Source organism: Solanum dulcamara, chromosome 5 (genome assembly GCF_947179165.1).
Source record: "Solanum dulcamara chromosome 5, daSolDulc1.2, whole genome shotgun sequence".
NCBI lineage: Eukaryota > Viridiplantae > Streptophyta > Magnoliopsida > Solanales > Solanaceae > Solanum > Solanum dulcamara.
The window spans coordinates 35,779,909-35,790,260 of record NC_077241.1 but is presented as its reverse complement, the minus strand read 5'-3'; positions in this window follow the sequence as shown (position 1 = coordinate 35,790,260).

Below are 10,352 nucleotides of genomic sequence, written 5' to 3'. Positions count from 1 at the left end.
AATTCATAAAACTTGTTCATAAGAATGGTCATTATCATGTGATTCATGTAATGTGGTTGAAGGCCTTCCACTATTATGAATCTTTTTTTCATAAAAAGAATCATTAGGGTATTAAGTCACCCTTTTTCATAAAAATTTCTTGAAACATCATTACCACATCATTTAAAACCTTTCATGAGTCATTCATAATCATTCATATAAAATCCCTTGAAATTCATGATCAACACTTATACTTGAAAATAAGATGAAAACATGAGTATATGATTAATTGAGTTTGGAAATCATGAAATTAAATTGAAAACATGATTGATCATATAATGTATATCAACCCATACATAATTCATGAAAATAATATCAATTTGATGTAATATTGAAAATACCCATAATATATATCATGAACCCTAAAGATCAAGGTAGGAAAACTCTTAAAAAAATCTTCAATTCCATGCAATAACCATTAATTTATATTGAATAGGATTATTATCATAATTAAAAATTATAATTCATGTAATTAAAATCGAGATCATAAAACCCATAAAAATACTACTTGAATTTATCAAAAAGATGAGAATTTGTTGGGCTCCACGGGTGAAACGTACCCTTGGATGAATTATCCACATACCTTGAATGAGAAGATCAAAGAAACTTGAAGAAATTTAGACTTTTAACGAATAACTTCAGAGAATTCCTTGAATTTCTTCAATGGAGTTTTTGAGAGACTCTGTAGAGAGAGGATTAATTGAATAGATCAATTGTGGTAGAATAAAGAATAATAGGGTTTTGCGATAGTTTATAGGGTCGAATTAGGTCCTAAAAACATCTAGGTTTATAAAGTAATAGTTAAAAAAAAGTCTAAGGTGCCCCCAACTTAAAAACTAAAATCAGATGGAAAGATTTTGAGCGAATGAGAATTTGGCAAGATTTTAACTTGGGGAAAATTACACTTTACGGCATCAGGTCCGCAGCATGCACTTGTTGTGCACCCTACTGGAAATGCAATTTTTTGAAAAAAAATTATATTTTGAAATAAATGACCTAAAAATCGAAGTTATTTTTGCATTGTTTAACCTTATTATATCATATTCCATCCTTCAAATGCCCAAGATATTATAGTAACACCCCGAAATATCCTGCTTTCAATCAGTCTTAAGAGCCAAAAAGAAGAAATTGAGTTTTGGAAAATCAATGATTATAATGACCGTCTAGGTCATTTTATAATTAATGCATTCATTTTGTCTCTTAGAGAATTCTTTTAGTGATCTCAAGTCATTTCTGACTTACTGACAATTATTGTTCGATCGCCTGGTCAGTCGTTTGGAATTTAGGCCTATTTTCTTGTTTAGGAAATTTTACAACTTGGAAAGTTGATTTCAATCATAACATCATGTAAACAACCTTAGATTAGAATTTTTACAATTTTATCAACTTTGGAATGACAAAATTATGCTAGTAGCATAGTCGGCATGAGTATTGAGGCATTCGGTGCATGTTTGGAGCCATTTGGCTTTTTAGTATTTGAAATTAAGCCTAAGGTTAACTTTGGTATACATTCTTTAAAAATGCACTTGAATGAAAATTTCATCACAGCAATTAGTTTGGGAATGTCGGGTTTTATCTAGAATGACTCTTTGTTTACATTGGAAGGATCTTGGTCTATTCTCTAGGCCCGTTGTGGAAATTGGCTAAATATACCATTTAGGTAAGGAACCCACTTTTTATTAAAATGACCTTGTTTAAGAATTATGAATGCACCATTGAGTCTAGAATATCAAATTTATTGGGGTAACATATCTTCTGGCGCACACGAAATTCACAACAAATTCCGAGCATCCTATCGGAAATTTTGGACTTCACCAAAAATAATGTTGCAGCACTTTGCTGTGCGTTCCACCAAAGGACTTCACATTTGCGAGCCTAATGGGTCACTTTTGGGAAGATTTAGCCCAAAGGCCTCCGTGTTCGCGAGACTCCCTCCATGATCGCGAGAAGGAAGTTTTCAGTAGCCCGCGATCGTGAAGAGCAATGCATCTGGTCTTTTAAATATAAACCAGATGCGAACAACTCAATGTTCACAACTTCAAAAGCATATATATTCCTCATTTCTTATCAAATTCAGTCATTTAAGGTCCCATGCATCTAAAATTATTGTGTCTACTTGGGTTATTGTTCAAAAAGTGTTGGGGACTCCACATTTGAAGGAAATTCACATAAATAGCTGTTGTCAGTGTTGATTCCTAGGCTTAAATTGAAGAATTGTATTGCATGATCATGTTTGGGCTATTCCGTGCCTCGGATTGTGTCCCATTTTGGGACAAAAAATGCAGGGTAGTGTTTAGGCCTTTTTATAGAGTCAATTCCAGAATTACCAAAGTGGGTCCCATATTCCCATTTTTGACTCGAAAATTGGTCCATCTCTGAATTTTACAATATTAGTGATAAAATGATTATTTTGATGTTGTGATTTTGTATTTGATAGCATGGCAGCATTCTGAGGTCATATAGTAGGGAAAAGCACTCGATACTTTATTTATAGCATGTACGGTTTGCCTAAAGGTAGGCTACGACTTTCCTATCCTTAGACTAATATGATTTATCTTTTGTATGTTGATTTGTATGGATTTGGGGGTAATTGGTGGGTAATCATGCTATATTCGTAGAAACCATGCCTTAGGCTCTATGTTTGGGTACTTCAGGTTATTAAAGAATGCCTATTATTATCATTGATCATCCATACCTTGTGGTTTGTATTCGTGTGGTTTATTGTTATCATTGGAAACATGTTTGTCCTTAGTCTAGGATTAGAGTAGTGAATTCCATAGACTTGCACACTTTTCAAGCCATTAAGTCTTAAAACTCCTCTAACGTTTCTTCAGACAATTTAGATTCCTGTAGAATGGTATAGCATACTTGATTATGATGGTCTGAGCCTTAACAAGGCACTAACACTGCTTTCAGAATCTTTTATCCATAATTCCCTAATTTTGACGATCCCAAACTAATTGATTCTTGTTGTAAGAAGTCTACTCATTGATTCTAGTTGGATGATATTTAGGATGGAGTGATTTATTAATGGCACTCGAACTGGGGTACTCCCCGTGATGCTGAGTTAGCCACTAATCCTAATTTTTACCAATTCACCTCTATTCATGGTTTAAGTCCCCAATTCACTCAACCGGGTGGAGTTCAAGTCCTTGTTTTGGTATTATAGCCTCAGTTTGAGTCCCTGCTTCACTTAGTTGTGGTTCAAGTTCACCGCCTCTTACATCATTGCTTCAAGTCCATAGCTAGTTTCACATCGATTCAAGTCCTTGGTCATATTTTCGCATAGTTTAAGTCCACGATTATCCTTATCCTTAGTTCAAGTCCATCCTTGACTCAGATCTTGGTTCAAGTCTTTTATCCTTTCATTTCCATTTGGTTCAAGTCCTTAACTCTTTTTAGCTTTCATAAAAGCTTCTAACTCACAAATTGGTTTGGTTCAAGTCCGGAGAAAGTTATAGTATTGTTGGAACTTCATTTGATTCTCTCATCTCACTTCGACTCATATTTGCTCCTATTGGGTTTATGGGAGTCCCTTCTGGTTATTATTTTTGACTTTTGCATGTGCATACCCATCAGGTTTCTAGAAGCCCATTAGATTTAGCTAGCTACTTTCTTTCTCTTTTTGTGTGAGTACACTCATGTACATACCTATCTTACTTTCTCATTCTTGTCTTTGGTAGCATTTTAGATTCTCTTATTTTATTTTACTTTTGATTTTCTTGCTCAGTTGGACTATGATGCCAATGTGTACCTATTATTTTGGTACTCATAGTACAATATGCATCTATTTTTTGATGCAAGTTTGAGCACTAGTTATCCTCATTGATCTCGAGTCATCTACCGTCTTGTTTGGAGATGAGGGTGAGCATACAACATCCTAGAATTACCCTCCTCCTTCTGGATATGTGTTGGCCTGTCTTTTGTTTTTTGAGACATCATTGTTCCTGTGGTCTACTTTTGGGACTTGTACTTATTTTGTCAGTAGTACTATACTTGTGGCTTCCAAGTTCATTTTAGGATCTTTATTTGTATATAGTTTTGTTTTACTTTTTCTCTTTCATTTGTAATTTTTGTTGTATATTACTATTTTAGTTGAATGTTGTTCTTCGACCCTTACATCACATTACTTTTAGTTTTGGGAAATGGGTTGGCTTGCTTATTGGTTTGTTATAGTAGGCGTCATCATGACTAGAGGATTCGAGTCATAATAATTTGGTATCAGAGCCCCGAGCTAATGTCTAATAGAGTCTTATGGATAGGTGCAGAAACATCTATAACTTATCTTTGGGAAGCTACAAGATGTCTTGGGAACTAGTTCTCTTTTTTATCACTGCCATGCACTGTATTTCTTATTAATTTTATGAAATCTCACTTGTTCCACTCTTTTACATGGATGGCTCGCATGCGTGATATAGACTCAACCAGGGGTAAAGGCTGACCCCGAGGTAGTGCTAGGGATGCAGCCCCATCCCAGGATAGAGAGTAGACTACGGAGCCAGAGTTGGAGCCATAGGGGGCTTGGGACTAGCCTTGCCACCACCCGTGCAAGTTCTAGCTCAAACATTTATGCTATGATAACCTAGATGTTGGATGCTATAGGAGGTATGTAGTAATACCCAACCCAAGCTACTGTAGCACCGCAGGGTCAGGCTGTACCAGTATTTCGTTCACCACTAGCACTTGCCACCCAATCGGATGATTTAGAGGGCGTCATGCCATTACACAAGAAGAAATAGCTCGGTGTATTTCTCAAATTATCATTGCTTTTGGGGATATGGGTGAGGATGCCTACGAGTTTCTACTTACTTATAAATAGCAGTTGTAGACCTTTAGATTAGTGGATTCGCGAGGAGTCAACTTCATCATATATCAACTAGACAGCCTTACTTGGCTAGATAATGGTGGCATACATATTTAAAGAATAGGCCAGTTGGGTCTCCACCAGTGTTATGCACAGAGTTTTTTAAGGTCTTCTTAGCCTGATTCAACCCTAGGAGCATTAAAGATTAGCTCTGAGATTAATTTTGGTGGTTGGGGCAAGGCTCCATGACCATCTTAGAGTATGGTGCCGGATTCCATGAGCTCTCTAGACCTACCACCATGATCTTACCTATCTAGGAAGCGAGAGTTTGATGTTTAGTTTGAGGTTTGAGACTCCAACTATAGATTGAGACTCAACCCCTAGTATCAGCAGGCCATTTCGTTTTAGATTTGGTGGGCCACTCTTGCACACTTGAGCATCTTAGTAGCAAGATATTTAGGATGATAGTCAGGGTGGGGACAGTTTTATGCCGAGAGATTCATAAGATATGGCTAGAGGTTCCAGCAGAGTTAGAGTAGTCTCCCATTTTAGGCTTTTTTTATAATATACAAAGGGTAACTAGCACTATCAAGGTGGTTGTATTGCCGGTCTGAGTTAGGCACAAGGGGTGTCTTGAAAAGTTCTTTAGGCTAAGGTGTTTGACCTATAATTGAGAGAAGACCACCCTAGGGGGCTATGAGTGTGGAGGGATAGATCATTGATCATGTGAGTGTCCTCTCCATAGGTCAGTCGTGCCATCTCCATAGGAAGCTAGATCCACACCAGTAGAAGCACCTCTAGTTAGAGGTGGAGGCTGGGGACAAGACCACTAGGATGTTCACCAAGATACATCAGTAGGTCCCCAGTGACGAAGGTAAGAGGTTGAGTCGATGTGCGAGGGAGAGATGACTAGGTCCATTTCGATGTAGCTCCAGCTAGAGTAGATACTAAGGCATCAGATGATATGATCACAGGTATGATTCTTTTATGTCATTAGTGCATCTCTACTTTATTTGATCTAGGGTCCACCTATTCATATATATTTATTTATTATGCCCGAATGAAAAAAAGGTAGGTGATTCTTTAGTAGTGGACATGTTTTCATATTCTATATGGTCACTATTTAGGGGAGAGACACGAGGGTTGATCTTATTTTTTTTGATATGTTGGATTTTGACATGTTTCTAGGCATGGACTAGTTATCCCCTCACCATGCAATCTTGGATTGTTATGCCAAGACCATTACCATAGTCATGTGTGGTATTTTGCCGATGGTGTTGTAGGGCCATTGTAGTCACACATCTCTTAGAATGATTTCTTTCATTCGGGCGCGAAGGTTAGTTTCTACCGGATTCTTGGCTTATTTGGCTTATGTTAGAGATGTTGGTAGGGAGGGCCTTATAGTTGATTCAGTTCCTATAGTATGATAGTTTGCAGATGTGTTTTTTACTGACCTACCTAGCCTTCCTCTAAATTGTGATATTGACTTCACCATTAATTTAGAGCCGGTTACTCATCCAATTTCCATCCCACCATACCATATGACATCCGTAGAGCTGAAGGTGCTCAGTGTTCAGCTTCAGGATCAATTAGGTGAGGCATTTATTCGGTCTAGAGTATCTTCTTGGGGTGCCCCAGACTTATTTGTTAAGAAGAAGAATGGTACTATGCAGATGTGTATCAATTACAGGCAGCTGAATAAGGTGATGGTGAAGAATCATTACTCCATGCCTTTGATTGATGATCTATTTGACCAACTTGAGGGTGCCACATGTATTCTAAGAATGATTTGAGATCCAACTACCACTAGTTGAGGATTGGGGCAGCTGATATCCCTAAGACTACATTTAGGACTCATTACAACCATTATGATTTTCTAGTGATGTCTTTTGGGTTGACTAATTTCCCTGCCGCATTCATAGAGTTGATGATTCATGTATTTAGATTGTATTTTGACACTTTTGTTGTAGTCTTCATCGATGATATATTTGTATACTCCCGAATCTTGGTTGAGCATCAGTAGCATTTGAGGATAGTGCTCTAGACATTGAGAGATCAACCTCTTTATGCCATGTTCTCAAAGTGTGAATTTTGTCTTGAGTCAGTAGTTTTTTTGGGGAATGTGGTGTCCAAGGATGGCATTATTATAGATCCAGCAAAGATTGACACTTTTTGAGATTGGGCCAGGCCCTACATCTATGGCTAATATTCATAGCTTCGTCGGATTGGCTGGGTACTATAACACCCCTTAAAAAACATTATATATGGTGTTCCAATTTTTAATGAAAATGATATTATTTTTGTATTTTGGGCATAAGTTTTCATAGGATGGTCTAACTTAGGTGATTCAAATTTCTGAGCAACTTCAACATCATTACCTATAACTTTTGTGAGACTATAGCTTAATATTCGGAAGCTAAGTAGGTTAAATAAATTAATCTATTCAAGACCTTGTGCTGTGATGAAATATAATATTTGTAGAAGAAATAGAATATCTCATAGTAAGTTGTTCCAAATTAGTTGAATCTTAAAAGAAATGAAATAATACTTCTATATCTATAATTCATATGAGACATCAAATCCTAATTAGGAAGTTATCTTATTTGAACATAGCTTTGAAAAAGGGTACTCAATAAAAAGAAGATTCATCTCACCAACCATAGAAGATCAAGATACATTTAACATCGTCCATGACATTAATAGTACTCCATTTGACATCATCCATGACATAACAATCCTCCATTAAAAGGTACATGATATGACTCTTGTCTTGATTTTTGAATAATAGCTCATTTTAAGTACCCCATCGAGTCTCAAATATGATTTAAATTGCATCTAGTTTGTCAATACTCCACTCGTGGATGCCTCAATGCTTCTTTCACTGAGCCCAGGCCAGGTTTGTTATCATGCGTACCTCTCTGCATTGTTTGTTGTACCCCGATATGAGGTGTCAGGTATGCCCTGTACATGGGTTTATAGAGTTATGCTGTGCCATGTATACGTATGCTGATTATATGATATTGTATGGCCATCTGATATGATATAATTTGTTATGGAGATATTTCCTACTCTGGATGTATGCTTTGCTGTGGCGCCAGTGATGGGGTGGCAACCATAGTTTATTCACCGAGTCCCATAATGGGACCAAATATGGCATATATTTTTCTGCTTGCATTATCAAGGGTTGTAAAAAGCATTTTGATATTTCTGGATATTTCGCCTTTGTTTTGCACGTTCTGTTCTGGTGATGACTTTATTTATTACAGTCCTTGCTTTATATATTCTGTACATTTTCTATACTGACCCCCTTTCTTCGGGGGATGCGTTACATGCCCGCAGGTGCAGACGCTCAGTTTGCTGATCTGCTCACTTAGGACATCCACCCTATTGGTTGGCAGTGCTTTTTTGTCCGAATCCCTATTTTGGTATTAACTTTTCTATTGTATATTTATACGCCATGGTTTAGGGTACGACGGGGTCCCGTCCCATAATGAGATTATGCTATTATTCTGTAGGGGTCTGTAGACCTGTGTTGTGGAATCTGTATATGTGTTTTGGGTTTTGTGTTCCGTGATGGTCTTAATGGCCTTCATGTGATACATCTATTTTCGTGCATTCTCTTGCGATCTCTTTTGATTTATGCATTTGTTTATTCTGCTAATATACTCATGGGGCTAAGGGTACGTATGGGTGCCCTAGTCGGGCACCAATCACGGCCTACTGAGTTGGGTCATGACCAAAGTGGTATCAGAGCGGTTTGGTCCTCAGAATGTCTACAGAACGTGTCTAGTAGAGTCCGGTTTATTGGTGTGATGTGCACCACATCTATAAACAAGAGGCTATAGGACATTTAGGATGTTACCTTTCTTTATTGTCTTAGATCGTGCGATAGAGCCCAGCCATAGGAAATGAAATTCCTTTCTTTTATAACCTTTGGTTTCAGCTAAAGAACAACATCGACATAAGAAAGTGACGGATGATATTGAAAGCTACACTGTATACAGGTAAGTAATGGTGCGGAAGAGGCATGTTGGGTAAGGTAAGAAGATTAAAATATGATGGAAATGTAAAGTTGAAAATTCAAAGGAAAAGTAGACCGGAAAGTGTAACGGGTGCAGTTTGAGTTGGACATACGAGGTAAGTCCATCATTTTATACTGTTGATGATATTGGGTGCCCTGTGAGGATGTGATATGAATATATATGTATTGGCCCTATGAGGCATTGTTGGTATTTTTTGAGTGCAGGTTTGGGATAGTAAGGAATATAGAGGAAACTCTGGCAAAATATTTTTAGAAATAGAAAGAGAATGAGATATAAGGTTGTAATATATCTTGAGAGATTGTATCCATGATAACGATAAGATCCGACTATACTAGGAGTACAACTGACTTTGGGAAATAAGTTAACTGCGATATGGGTGGCAAGTAAAAGGTCAATACTGATATAGTGTGAAGAATGGTGATGGATAGAAATGTCATAAGAAGGCTTGCGAGGTATTAAGGATAAGAATGATTAGGAAGGATAAAGGATTAATTATGCTTACTCCACCAGGTGGAATTAACCCAGGGTAAGAGTTGTGAATAAAGGTTAAGAAATATTACCCTTCAGGATTGACCATGAATATAATATACTGTGAATATAATGAGGATCATCATGGAAGTACGGAGAGCCTAGTAAAGAAGTAACTAAAGAATGTGATTGTGAGTAAGATTAGGAGTTAGCATCGGGTGCACAATAAGGATGAAAGCTCATGAAGCAGAAAGGGGTATTGTGTATATGTACCTTCATTTTGGAAAATAGTGGGATCCCTCGAGTATAGGGAATAGAAATTGTAAAACAACTGAGGCATTGTGAAATTATTAAAGGAACAAGTGGTATCGTGTGGAAAAAAATGTGATAACAAAACGTGAAACACGTGTCATCAGAGTATAAGTGCCTCGGAATGGAGAATCGGACACGATTATAAGTACTAGTGATGTACTGATTGAGAGGAATAAAAGGTTACTTTGGCTAAACTACTAGAGCAGTTATATGACTCGAGTACCAGTACTTGGACTAGATTGGGTACTAGTTCTCGAGAATTTAAAGCACCCCATAATTGTACTAAGATTTCTTATAGGGGCAACCTAAAGTCTAGATGATCTAACAGAAGGAGTAGATATAGTGCTGTATGAAAAATGTGTTGGAACAAAATCATATGCGTATGGACAGTGGAAAATAAACAGAGGATGATGTGGGTACACCCTAAAGGGGGGAAGTGGACAAGGGAAATAAAAGTGTGAGATTGAATTCAAGTAATGCTATCATATGTAAATGGGAACGCTTAAACTTCAAACGAGATCCCATAAGGGATGGATGGATCTCGAGGCCAGCAATAAACAGATAGAAACCGCGATATTTGAGACCATATGAGGAACCATTGGTGGAGACCTTAAGGGATGGATGTGATCATACCAACACAAATGCACCGGATTCCATTAGAACTCCGAAGTTAAGCGTGCTTGGGC